The sequence below is a fragment of the Procambarus clarkii genome, chromosome 62 (genome assembly GCF_040958095.1).
Source record: "Procambarus clarkii isolate CNS0578487 chromosome 62, FALCON_Pclarkii_2.0, whole genome shotgun sequence".
In the NCBI taxonomy this organism is placed as follows: Eukaryota; Metazoa; Arthropoda; class Malacostraca; order Decapoda; family Cambaridae; genus Procambarus; species Procambarus clarkii.
The window spans coordinates 24,473,179-24,487,824 of NC_091211.1; positions in this window are offsets into that span (position 1 = coordinate 24,473,179).

The following is a 14,646-nucleotide window of genomic DNA, read 5'->3' on the forward strand; positions in this document are numbered from 1 at the left end:
AGGATTAACAAGCATATGACCAATGCTCAGAGATCAGTTCACTGTTCTACTGACCCATTTTCCTGAGTGCTGGTTCATGCTTCACCCAGCAGAGTATTGTTACTGAACATTCACATTACATAAACTGGTAGCACGAAAGCTATTTATATGTTCTCGGCTGTATATTCGTAACAGCAACCAAGAATTAACTTAAAGTTATAATACAATAGTATATTGGTTGCTCTCCCTTTACTCGCTTTTCTCAAAAAGACTGAAAGGCGGAACTGGTAATAGTGTAAGAGAAATATATTCATGAAATTCCAAATCACGTGCGTGAAACAAACTTTTATTTCAGTATTTCACTTTAGTGATATGTTCTGTATATATATATTTCAGAGACGTGTATCCACTTTAACGTTGAGGGCTCAATTATATATTCTAACTTGGATATTGGTATTTTAATTATGTTTCGATGAGAGTGTTAATTAAGTTCAACTAGAAGCTTTGAAATTCACACAATAGAAAAGAACATTGCGTGTGCGCTCATGTGTGTGTTTGAGCATGTGATTATACCTGTTTGTTGCTACCTGTTTACTGTAAATATATGTCCGTTGTGTTACGTCTTCCTTGTGTATTTTACTCTAAATATATTATTAATAATAAATAATTTAATTGATCACATAACCTCCTGCATTTTATTATAACCATATATGCATTTATTTAAAAAAAAATAACTTTTCGTGTTCCTTTCTTCAATTTCTCTTCCACAGTTTTCAAGTTCGACTTTCAGTTTACTGTTGTTCATGTGGGTACAACCCAGGCGTGTAGTCCACTCAGCACCAATATGGGAGAGGGGGCTGTGTGAAGGCCACCAATATGCCCGCCGAGTGAGAACCCGTGAGTCCTGGTACGCCTGTTGTGCTTAAAACCAATAAGACCTGATACGCCTGCTGTATTTAGGACCAGGGAGACCTGATACGCCATGCTGTGTTTAGAACAAGCGAGTCCTGATTCGCCGTCTGTATATAGGACCAGTGAGCCCTGATACGCCTGTTGTGTGGGACCAACGAGCCCCAATACACACGCTGTGTGGAACCTCACTGTACCAACACCAGCCAACATTTCCGCTGCTGTGTATTCTCCTCTCCGGGATCTGGGAGCCCCTAAGGTCAATTGCTGCCGCGTTTTCCTTTCAAACTCGACAGCCTTTGAGGTACTGACTCCAGAACAGGGAATACGAATGTGGCTTCCTGAATGTAGCCTCAAAAGATGTGAAAATAATGAGGAGAAGAAGAAGAAAAGATTGAAAAGATAATAGGGATAGCACCGGAGATAAATTTGTTTCAGTAGATTCTGAAGTTTATATGATGAGAGGACTGCCTTGCGAACTACGTATTCCGTATTCCAAAACACCCATTCTGAGGGTTTTGTCGGATTTTGGTTCAGAGTTCACTATCGGATGACCCTTCCTCTTTCAGGTCAGTGACGCATGCCGCAGTGTGGTTATTTCTGTCGTCACAATCGCCCCGTCAGCTCGTTACTGCCACAGGCTTTTGTACGTCATTGACGCCATAACTAACACCACCATCACTACCACCAGTACCACCACCAGCACCATTACGGACACCATCACCACTTCCATTACCACCATTTTCACCTTCACAACCACAATTCCACCTCCACAATCACATCTTGAACCTTCTGCACCACCACTACCAACACCACCACTGCCTCCAACACTACCACCTCCATATCAACCTAAAGTACCATCACCGGCACCAGAACCACCAGCACCACAATCAACATTACCACCACCACTACCACAACAACTACCACCGCCCCCACCATCACCACCCCCACCACAACAACAACCCCCAAACACTACCTATTCAAATTATAAGGAAGTTAGACAAGAGGACACAGATGAACGCAGAAAACTCAAATGAGCCGAAGGAATGTAAGGAAATACTCTTACCGAAGGTCAAGAAGTGCAATCCACTGTAAGAAGGTGTGGGAAGCCATCTCCATTCACAATTTAAAGGCCAGATTCGATAAACAAAATTGGATCGCCAGAATAGTTAAATTTTAACACAACAAATGCCAAAAAAAAGGCTAGTAAGCGGGGCACAGAGCTGGCTCTCACTCCCCCGTAGACAGTGATTGGTAAGTACCAACACAACCACCACCACAACCACTGGCACCACCACAACCACCACCACAACTACTGGCACCACCACAACCACCACCACAACCACTAGCACCGCCAATGCCACAGGTACCACACGTAGAACCTCATAAATAATGTTAAAATGCCAAGTTAATTAAATATGCACCTACAATCAATACCATCACTACCTACAGCAGTCATGACTACAACCTTCAACCCTCATTATCACCACCTGCACCCTTCACCATCATCACCTGCAGCCCTCATTATCACAACCTGTATCTCTCTGCCGACCTCATTATCACCACTTCCTGCAGGCACGCAGGTGTAACTATTATTGCAAACAAATCAAACTGAATTACGTTGACTATCAATTTCGCTCTTGACGGTCAATGGCAACTTGCAGAGTTTTCATGTTAGAGTTCACAGAGCAGGAAATGGGTCGCTGTTCCTGTTTATTTACTTTTCTCCCTGCTGACACTTAATGGAGAATGGAGAGCGTTGTTGCCAAAGCTTTCTCCTGTCATATGTTGCCATGTCGCGGGCGGTGCTGCCATAACTTTCTCTTGTCATGCTTGGTCACATCCAGGTCTGTGTTGTCAAAGCTGTCGGCTGTAATACGTGGCCACATCCAGAACGGTTATGACATAGGCTTTCTTGTGTCAAGCATAGTTCAACCAATTGTGCTGGACGGTAGAGCGACGGTCTCGCTTCATACAGGTCGGCGTTTAATCCCCCGAGCGTCCAAGTGGTTGGGCATCATTCCTTCCCTCCCGTTCTATCCAAAATCCTTATCCTGACCCCTTCCAAGTGCTATATAGTCGTAATGACTTGGCACTTTCCTTTGATAATTCCCTACCCTCATTCTTCTTCATATATTGCTTAAATATTGTCATGCATAGTTAAAATGAGGACTGTACTACTATATATTTTCGCTAAAAATACCAGATCATGTCCAGGGGGTGAGAGTTTCAACGACCTGGTCGCTATATCGAACACTATATTACTAAAATAATATAGAACCTCAGGCGTGTCATCAATAAATGAGATGAAGTTATTATTACCTTAGAGATTAGAGTTGAAGGCGCGTTTAACGATAAGAATTACTAATTATATTTTTGTATTTGCTGTCATCTGGGCGGGAGGGTGATGAGTGTCCGCCTGACTTATGTTATTATCTGGGAGAAACCTGAAGATATTGACTGCGAGCCGTTGGTGGTGTAACATGTCACACGCTGTGGCATTGGTAGTGTTATTTGGCGGCACCCATATGTCAGGTGCCGTGACACTGGTGGCGTGTTGTGACGGCAAGTTGTCACACTCCGTGACATTAATATGACACCGGAAGCAATAAGTAAAAAACCATTCACATGAAACTTCCAGCTGAGAGCGGAGATGAAGGCCACTAGCAGCGCTCTAGACGTCCATTTTGACTGACGAGTTGATCTGACAACAATCATGACGCGTCATAACATATGATCATCTTGGAAGAATTTGTTAACTTTAATCTTAGATGTTTATCTCAGACAGGCACCGAACCCCAAATTTTGGTGAAGATGATGGCGGGATACGGTGCTAGGAGTGGGTTGTGATAAGGAGTGGGTTGTGATAAGGGGTGGGTTGTGATAAGGGGTGGGTTGTGGGCGGCTGTGGTGAAAGATAGGTTGTGGACGACGAGGGGTGGAATGACAGTGGAAGAAAAAGGTGAGTAACGTATATCAGTCACCTCCAATGAATGTTATTTTAAACTTCCACTACTATTCAACCCTGAGTTCAAGAGGCGAGATTAATGCTTCCCATGGGGACTTTAACTCCGGTGGCCGCGAGAGCGACCTCCATCTATCTCAATAACGAAGGTGAGAGTTGAAAATTGTATACAAGCACATAAAACGTGACGTAAAAGATGCTGATAAACTAGTTTATTAGCGATGTGATCACGATTAAACGTGGTTCTCTCCCATTCTGCCCTGTTCCTAATTCTCGACAACAGTGTTAGGAGAATATTCCGAAAACAGATATAAATGAACAGACACAGAAGCACTGTGACACTTCAGGACAGAATATAAACAACACCGAGATGTCTTCTTGTTAAAGTTAAGGTACACGACCAATATTTATCACCCCAGCATTGCCAGCCAGGATGTGTCGGATCTTACGAGCACAAAAATACAAGGCAAATAAATGCTTTTTTGGGCGTCGCAACGATGTTTTAGGGTTGGTCTAAATCCCGCTTGAGTGGCGAGATCTTAAAAAGGCTTAAGCCACTCTCCGCCCAGCCTCGAAGTGGACTCCCCCAATCTCCCCCTTCCGCCCCCTCCATCCTCTCCCTTTCCCGTTTCCTTTCCCGTTCCATTTCTTCTCTTTTTCTCCCATTCTCCTTCAATCCTTTTCCCCTCTCCCTCTCCCCCTTCCCTCTTCTCCCCCGTCCCACTATAAAAGGCGAGATTTATCAGTCTAGTCTCCTAGAATGATACTTATATCAATTTTTTGGTAAAAATGTAATAAAGTACATTGTTGGGCCTCGAAGTTCACATGTTGTATTACTGAATGATTTGATTCTTGATTTAGAATGATTTTGATGCTAAAAATGCTCTGTAGAAGGCGAATTGAGCCGAAAACGCGTTGAGCATTCTGTATTTTTCACATGTTGTTTTACCGCATACCTTGAATCAGTGTTTTTTGTGATTGTTGTTGCATATTATATATATATTATGTGTGTGTGTGTGTGTGTGTGTGTGTACTCTCCTAATTGTACTCATCTAATTGTGCTTGCGGGGGTTGAGCTCTGGGTCTTTGGTCCCGCCTCTCAACCGTCAATCACCAGGTGTACAGGTTCCTGAGCCTATTAGGCTCTATCATATCTACACTTCCAACTGTGTATGGAGTCTACCTCCACCACATCACTTCCTCTGTGTGTGTGTGTGTGTGTGTGTGTGTGTGTGTGTGTGTGTGTGTGTGTGTGTGTGTGTGTGTGTGTGTGTGTGTTTGCTAGGTCTTGGTTGGTTTTCAGCTTTTTTCTCGGTCTCTATAAAATTAGAGGTACATAAGGGGAACCATTTTTTAGATCTCACATTAAATATTGGTAAGCTAGACCAAAACGTTACTATCAGTAATATAATTTTAGAAGACTAGACTGTCCTTTTAACGCATGATACTTTTATTCTCGAGAGGGAGAGGATTTGCTCTTTATGACAATTAAAATAAAAGTCTGACAGAGAATAAAATACTAAATTTCGAACTATATATAAGTATTTTACTTTGATGTAAGTCTTACATTTTAGTGTATTACATTCATGTATTTTCCTTCTTGATTATATTTCGAAGGAATTTAATACAAAAAAGTCGCAATTTAGTGTATATATTTAAATCTTGATATTTTGGCTTCATAAAATCAACAAAAGTATAAATATGCCTTTTTCTTAAATGACGAGCAATTTTTTTTAATCCACATATATGAGACGGTATGTGAGTTTTGCAAGGAGAGGAGGACAGGGGTAAAAAAGAGGAGAATGTTGGAGAGGAAAAGAGAAGGAGAGAGAGGTAAGGAACGGGAAAAGAGAAGGGGGAAAGGGGAAGGAAAGGGATGAGAGTGGTAGAGGGGCATGTTAGGGAATAAAGGGAGAGAGGTAAGAGAGGAGTTGATAGGGAAAGAGAGATGAAAGAGGGGAAGATTGGTAGAAAATGTGAGGGGAAAAAGTGTGATTGAAGGTAAGGACAGAGAGACCTGGTAAAGCCAGGTACCCCATCTAGAATATATACAAATGTAGACTTACAATAACATGGACAATAACATTTAATTTACTAAGATCCTCAGACCCTCGAACAAGGCGTGCAAGAGCGCAAGCCCGTTATTCTCCCGAATAGACTATAGATGCTTGCAATAAAAAAAAAGTAGTAGTAGAAACAGTTGATTGACAGTTGAGAGGCGGGCCGAAAGAGCAGAGCTCAACCCCCGCAAGCACAACTAGGTGAATAATGAAGCATCTCAGAGGTCCCTAACTGGTACCCAACTGAGACAATAAACATCCTCTGGAGATCGACTGAGTAGCTGAACGTATATACGTCTGTTACATTCTCATCATATATACTGAGAACCACATTTCCATTGAAAAGAGTATTTCATGGAAAATTCCATGGAAAAAGCGTTTGTAACTCAATTTAAAATCGAATTGAAATACTTTATTCATAAAGGTTTGTATACTTATATTTGAGTTAATTTAAACAAATTTACAGTAAGTTGTTTACCTAAGAGAAAAAAATAGCATAGCCTGTTATCAATTTAATTATATAACATATAATCTTGATTTAGATTTTAACGCTATATTTATAATTAATTTAAAAAAAGTCATTACAGCTGTCAGATTCAGAAACTTTATTCATAACAACTTATATAAGTCCCTACAGTAATGGCTTGACTAAACAGTCTAACTCAAACTTACATTTGAGGCATAAAGTAACGTTTAATTTTTCACACCCTCAACATTCTGCCTCAACAGATGCTGGGACTATTCTGGAAAACAAAAATAAAATTACTCAAAACTCACAGGTCATTCAACATAGTTCTGACTTCAATGGCTCAGTACAGCTGCCGCCCAGTTGGGTGGGTGTGGAGCAAGACTAGTAACTGTGTAACTTACCATAGATGAAAAGTGCCTTGTATAGTGACTGTTGTCTGCCTCTTGTTGAATCACTTGTGATACAAAAGATTATTGATGTGTGTAATTGTGTAGGTGATTGTATATATATGTGTATGTATATATGTATATGTATATATATATATATATATATATATATATATATATATATATATATATATATATATATATATATATATATATATATATATGTATGAGTATGTGTACATGTATATATAACATTCATAATTGTGTAACTAGCGACAAAAGATTGTTATTTGCTTTGCTAAACGAACTAGAGGGTTCAGTTTCTGAACCGATTATGTGCCTCTGTAACCCTTTACACCACCGCCCACGGGATGGGTATGGGGTGCATAATAAAGAAAGAAATTTAAACATCTCAATATGCCTGCCTGTAAGCTATCTCTTTATAATTCACTGTGTCTGGGGACAGGAAGCCAGAGTATATTCATACACGATAGGCTTTTATAGAGATACATAAAAGTACAACTATAAAGGTTGTACAAAACATATAGGTACAACCATTCATAAATTAAGTTATAGAATGATTAGTAATTAAAGTTAATTTATTATTTAAACACAATGAAAAATTAAATAATTCAAATGCATGAATTGTTTATGAATAAAAACATTAATTTATTTCCGGGCTTATCTTACCAATGACCATTCACAATGATCGATTTATTATCAAAATTGCAAAACAAAGATCTTCATAATAGAACATAACATATATTTTTTACTCTGGCCTTCTCTTATCACATTAAAACCTCTAAACACTTCCCTTTGTGTTATTTAGAGGTCAAAGGTGAAAAGGTAAAAGGAAACAACCCGATTGTTTTCAGTATTTGCTGGGAATTGAACCCAGGTCCATTCGATTGTGTGTGCGCGCACGCGCGTTTGCAAGTACAAATGTAATCAGTGCATCAGACAGGCAAACTAAATTGATGTGCATATTGAATATTGAAATTGGGTGGAAATGTAATATACATGACAGCCTCGAACACGGAAGATAGAATTGCAGATAATTAACACATACGAGAGAAAATGTGTGAAGAGAGACTAATGGAGATGAGAGAGAGGATACAGACGATTGAGAGGGATTGGAAGATTAATTTAAAGCATTTCGAAGGAGGATTAAGTTGTAGAAAACAAAGCATGGAAGAGCCAGCCACAACAAATATATTGGGCAAAGGTTTCAACAGTGTTGCCAGAACAAGTGAAATCAAAGATATAGAAACAGGACAAGATAAAGAAAACCGGGGGAGGGTGATGGAAGAAGAGAGGGGCAAGAAAATGATAGCCCACTAGAATTTAAAAAACAAAAAAAGAGAAGCGGAGAGAAGGGCGCGAGTGAGGTGAAGCGGAAGGGTCCCTCTTCCGGAGCGGAAAAGGGCACGTCACAAGGGAATCAACGAGCATCCGCTGGGAGTCTGGGACCTAGTAATGCAAGGGAAAACGCTGTTATTTACCAGAGTGTGAGAGAGCGTGGGGAGGAGAGGCCGGAGGGGAGGGTAAGGGGTGAGGCAAGGCAGAGACAGGAGCAGAGGGGGTGGAAAATAGCGATAATGAAATTACTTAATATTAATTCAAATAACAACAATGTGGATAGAGTAGAAAAATGAGGAAAAGTGAAGGAAATACTCGGAGAAAAGTAATAAATATATGCATATAATCTTTTTATAGATACTAATGCTGTAAATAGGACAGATATTGGTATTAAAATGGAGAAAAAAGGGCAATAGGAACAATCACAACATTAACAATTATAGTAAAAATATAATATTATTCGCATAAATAATACGAGTTAATAATATAATACCAATAATATGAAGCCAACAATATTAATACCAATAATATGAGGCTAAAAATATTAATACCAATAATATGAAGCCAATAATATTACGCTGTTCCCACACACCGTCAAGAACAGACAAACATAAACCAGCTCTATGTAAAGGGTCGAACATCCCTCACCACTTCCAGCTTCTAATCCCCATGCCCTTGGAACCCCCCCCCCCTCCCTTTCCCCCTTGTCCGACCTACGATATTAACTCCCTCCGCCCCTCACCCCCCCCCCATCACCCACCAACAAAAATATCGTGTTCATAGAATGTGAGTAAGGTCCTATGACTTTTTAGTAGTCAGTGACTTCACTGACTACTTCACTTACACAGTAGGAGGCTACTGACACACGCTACTGACAATTCAGTAGCGTGCCCTACTGACTTTTCCATACTTTTGTTTCGAATGATAATTTGAGCGTAATATCTACTTCCAGGTCACTTTATATTGTCCTTTGGACAAAGACATTTTGGGAATTTACACGAGTTAATTCCCCTCTCCACGGAGATAATGTTGCTTCCAACTTACTTTTCCCTCTTATTTTGCGCTTTGTTGTGATTAAACTATAACAGCCACTTTCTGTATCTTGCATCTATAATCCTGCAGTCACTTGCACTTATTAATCGTTCTAATGCTCTTGTTCTGTTATTAATAGTGAACATGTTCATTTTGTTCTAATATTTCCCTAAGAACCTAAGAATTGTGTGTATATATCACGGTTCGGGTTTCTTTTTCCTTCTCTAGCGTTCTTCGGTGCAGCGATTTTAATATATATATGTGTCCCATCCTGCATAATTTTGGGAAGAACCTAGTTGCAAACTTCAATTCTCTTCTAAGTTTCCTTATGTTTCTTATGAGGGAGAAAGATCCACGACTGGACTGTACTTACCTGGGCTAGAATTGATCTGACGTAAATGGGGGTAGAGAGTTCTAATTGAAGTTCCTGAATGCTGTTCTGATCGTCAGTTGCGAGAATGGTCCTATTTGTGTGCTCTGGGGTATGACATAGTAATCTGATCCTACATTTTTGGTCACATTCAGTTCCTGTAGATGGTTCGAGGCCTTTTCTGATATCATTGTCATTTCATTGAGGCTTTTTTATGGAAGTGCCGTTCACTTTGAGCTCTTTGTTCTAGTGGCAAACCAGGATCCAACTTGAATTCTCCCCGGAAGCTTTTGTTAGCCTTATCAATCTCTGTGTCTTCTCCTTTCATTTTGTCAAGTCTGATAACCTTATCTTTCATAGTCACCTTCCTCCTGATGTGGCTGTGGAACAGTATGGCTAGGACTTATACTTGTATGCAATTTTATTTTTGTACTTCTTCTCTGACACTTCTAGTTTCTGTGCACTCATTCCTTGACTCTCTGTATACTGTGTGATTTCCTTCTTGTCTGTGTTCTCTATATTTGTTCCACGTTCTTTTGCTTCTTCTCTTTGCCTATATGAACTACCTGTTGGACCTTGGGCTATTCCTTATCTTGCTTCACTTAACCCTTAGGGAGGGTTATCTTCTTGAGGTTATCTTGAGATGATTTCGGGGCTTTTTAGTGTCCCCGCGGCCCGGTCCTCGACCAGGCCTCCACCCCCAGGAAGCAGCCCGTGACAGCTGACTAACTCATTCTTCAGGGTGCATGAATCATTCTTCAGATTCTTTGAATTTGTTCCATGCGTAGTTCATCATGTCCTGTGTTGATTTTCCTCAGCATTCTGTTCACCAATTTATCCCATCCATGAATTCTCTGACTTTCTGATATTCACCTATTCCTAAGCCTTGCACTCTACCCTTGCATACATCTTTATATGGCATTCATTGTCACTAAGTATGCGATGGTTATAACTCAGTGGTCACTGATTATAACTCACTGGTTAGCCTTATAGTGGTATTTCATGATCAATGGTTTCAATATCCATCGTATTATGTAATTAAGAACATGTCTAGCCTAGATGCTTGATCACCACCAAAAAATGGTAGGGAGAAGGTTTTCTCTACCAGTTTTACAAGTTATGTTCTTTAAGTTTCATGTTCTTCTCCTCTTGGGTCCATTGTGTGTGCGTAGTGCGTGTGTTGTAGTGTGTATGTGTATTCACCTAGTTGTGCTGGCGGGGGTTCAGCTTCGGCTCTTTGGTCCCGCCTGTCAACTGTCTATCATCCGGTGTACAGATTTCTGAGCCTATTAGGCTCTGTCACATCTGCATTTAAAACTGTGTATGGAGTTTCGATTTGATTGTCAACGTGTGTGTGTGTGTGTTTGTGTGTGTGTTTGTGTGTGTGTGTGTGTGTGTGTGTGCCTGTGTGTGTGTGTGCCTGTGTGCGTGCGTGCCTGCGCGTGTGTGTGTGTGTGCATTGGTTGGATTAGAGTAAACGTTCATGTTTAACCGTATAAATCCCATGTGTGCATGTTGTTTGCCTATCAATTTGCATATGACAAACAACACAGGAAGGGAGGGAGGGAGGGAGGTATAGAGAGAGAGAGAGAGAGAGAGAGAGAGAGAGAGAGAGAGAGAGAGAGAGAGAGAGAGAGAGAGAGAGAGAGAGAGAGAGAGAGAGAGAGAGAGAGGAGAGAGAGAGAGAGAGAGAGAGAGAGAGAGAGAGAGAGAGAGAGAGAGAGAGAGAGAGAGAGAGAGAGAGAGAGAGAGAGAGAGAGAGAGAGAGAGAGAGAGAGAGGTGTGCAGGCAAGGAACACCATGAGGTAGCTCCGTATTGATCACATACAGTGGGCATCGGGTCACCTCGGCCACAAGGGGAAGTCCACCGCAACACCCCCACTTATGATTCTTACCTTTCCCATTTATCTCATTCCCCTTCTGCTTCACCTTCCCTTTCCCTTTTTATTATCATCTCTCCTTTCCCTTCACCTTTTCCCCTCATTTTACCTGTATCTTCCTAAACAAATACAATATTCCCTTTAAAAAAAAAAATTGACAAAATTCCCTTCTATTTCACATTTTTCTTGTATTTCCCCATCTTCTTTCTCTTTCTTTCCTTTCCTCTACCAACTTTTGTCTAACCCTTCACAACTTTCCACCTCTTTCCCATCACTCATCCACCTAATACCCAACCCCTCCCCCCATTGCAAAAGAGTGGGTATTTCTTAGCCTAGTGCGTACCCCAAATTCAAGGTGATTTATGCATTAAGATGCACAAGGGATCGAAAAATGTTAATACAAGTAAAACTCCCATTGAGTTGGATGACTTTTAAGACCTGCTTTCACTCAGAGTCCAAATATTGTACTATGGTTAACATATAATAGCAGGTTATGCTACAAGGTCATGCTAACTTTATGAGCTCGCTCACATCATTGCTCGGGGAAGTAATCAATTAGGAGGAACCTGAGGTATGAATAAGTTTTGGCTAAGATCTGGGTCAACTCACCCCTGTTGACATCATGCAAACTCTTGGAAGAAACCAGCAAGGGGAAGAGGCCATTGAAGATGCTACTGACTGAAGAATTTACATTGAGGTCCACTAAGCCTGGCCACATCAGCTGGCTTAAGTGTTGAGGGACGAAGTACATTCTGAGATGATCCGTCACCGCAGACAGACGTGTGCCCCTTACCATGTCCACGTCAGAGCGAGGTGGTTTAGCAGAAACCAATTACGTCAAGTAACGCTGCCGGAATTATCTCTGCTTTTATTTTGACGAACCCAGAGTCAATTATGGGGTTAAGGATAAACAATGTGAAGAGGCAGTGAAGAGGAGGATGTGGGTCGTCGGTAACAATTGTGTAGGTAGCCAGCCCATGCTCCTAAAAGGCAAGTACTTTCAGTAACTATTCGGCCGAGAGTACCAATATGTAGTGATAGACCACAAAAATGTTGACTTCTATTACTGAAATTAGACAAACCGGAAGCTTTCTTAACCGTAACATAAATATAAGACCTACACTAATCTAACTTCTCCTAGTAATCCTATGCCTAATACACGCTCTTTTAGGCCTAGTACGATACATATATGTGCTGTATTAGGCCTAGAAATATTTAAGATAGTTTTTAGCTATATTTTCTCCTATCTCAATTAAATTAATAGTACAAAAAAGTGGTTTACTGGCGGGCATCACTACATATTGGAAACTTTGACCAAATATTTACTGTTAGTACAATTATTTCAGAAGGATGGGTGTAGGTAGGGAGCTCTGGATATTCCTAACACATGACCTTAATTATGTGCGCCTTCACCTACGACCAGCCGGCTGTGGGGCGAAGACTACAAAAGCGAAATTATCCTCATCTTTAATTTTTTTCCTGGCTGTGGTCCGAGAAGTTCGGGCAGTCGTAGAGGCAGTTGTGATACACTGCAGTTGAGACTGTGACTGCAGTTGGTTGACTGCAGTGGTCAGCCACTTGCAGTCGCAGCGAACATAACTGTGACTGAGCAGTCATATGCTCATGAATAAAATATAGAAGTATTGTTATTGATATTGATTTTGCATAAACATTGCCTCGAATCCATGGCTTGCCCGTGAGGCATAACCCAGTTTGATTCGCCTGGCAATGGAGGTGGAATCTGAGAGACTGGAGATTACCTTACATTCCAAACTCAAACCTCATGTATCCAGCATAGAGTGAAGAATCTCAGGAGTTCCATTGAATGTAACGGGCGAGTATCTGCAAAATTACACCACTCATGTAGTTATAACATGTCTAGGTCATTATAATATTATTTTATAAATGGGAACTGGTGCCTGAGTGTCCGTCCCACTAGAACTCCAGAAACCTTTTTTGTAACTGTGGCAGTGTTAGGCCCCGTATAGTGAAGCAATCATATCCGTGTTAAAGCTTGGTGCCTCTCTCGTGAGGGAAGAGTCACATATGGGACAGTAACACCATAACCATGAAAAAAAAAGATATGTGGGACACTTACACGTCACTGTCTAATTAGTTTAGTGAAAGACGCTTCCAAAAATCTAAATAGAAAACCCCAAACCGTGTACATAGAATTAAGCCGTAGTAAATAGTTAGGAGGTAATTAAATGGTCGTATATGTGACCTTGTTCACATGGTCGTATCTGTGAACCTTTGCCACTCAAATTAAACTGGCATCCCAATTGGAGAACCGTATTCATGCTGGCAACATCATCTATAAATTTGATGAGCACCGAGACTCCATCAGTTCCCTGCCTAATTCCAGGTTTGAGCAGATACGACCAATAACCCGGCACGGTTCAATTGGACGCCCTCCTGTCGCAGCTGGTTTACCAACTGAGGGGGACAGATGCCTCTCAACACGCTTTAGCTGTGTGTTGTCGCTATCGTCACTTGACTCCTTAGGTAAGCTCCGTGAGCTGTAAACTATATTAGAACTTGTGACAAGTTGAGATGGTCAGGAAAAGTGAAGTTCAGATACCAATGACCACTCCAATCCCCTGAGTGCTGCAATTACTGCAATTGAATAGTATTTAATCTTGCTAATTTAATGATATCATTGCATAATTAAGGGAATTATCCTGCAACTTCAGACCTTGCTTCCACAGTCATCCATTTTTCCACAAGACTTTTAAGATTGCCATCATAAACTCAAGACTAAGTTTCAGATAAATGCTCTGAAATTTGTTTAATTGATTTTTCATAATCATTAATATTTCCATTGAGTTCTAGGATATTCTAATTCGATTAGTTCTGAGTAAAGGACAATTTCACAAGGAAGATTTAAAGGGGATGTAAAGAGGATACATGGAAGGATGCAAGAGGAAGAGAATGAATGCGTGACAGAAAACAAATATTAACAAAAATAATCGTGCAAGAAAATATACAAAATCTTTGCTTTAGATAAAAATACTGAACCTGAAAAAAAATAAAGAAAAAGAGGCGAAAACAGAGAAAAGAATGAATAATGCAATACGAATGTTGCAGATCCTATTTAGTGCATTTCCTTGTATACTGCAGAATTCTCCGAAAGAGAACAGCTGGTTGCAGAGAAACAGAAGAGACACAGAAAATAGATTAATTGATTTCCCTTATGTCTGATTCATTTAGTGTGAAAATCAGCTAAGTCTGGCCAGT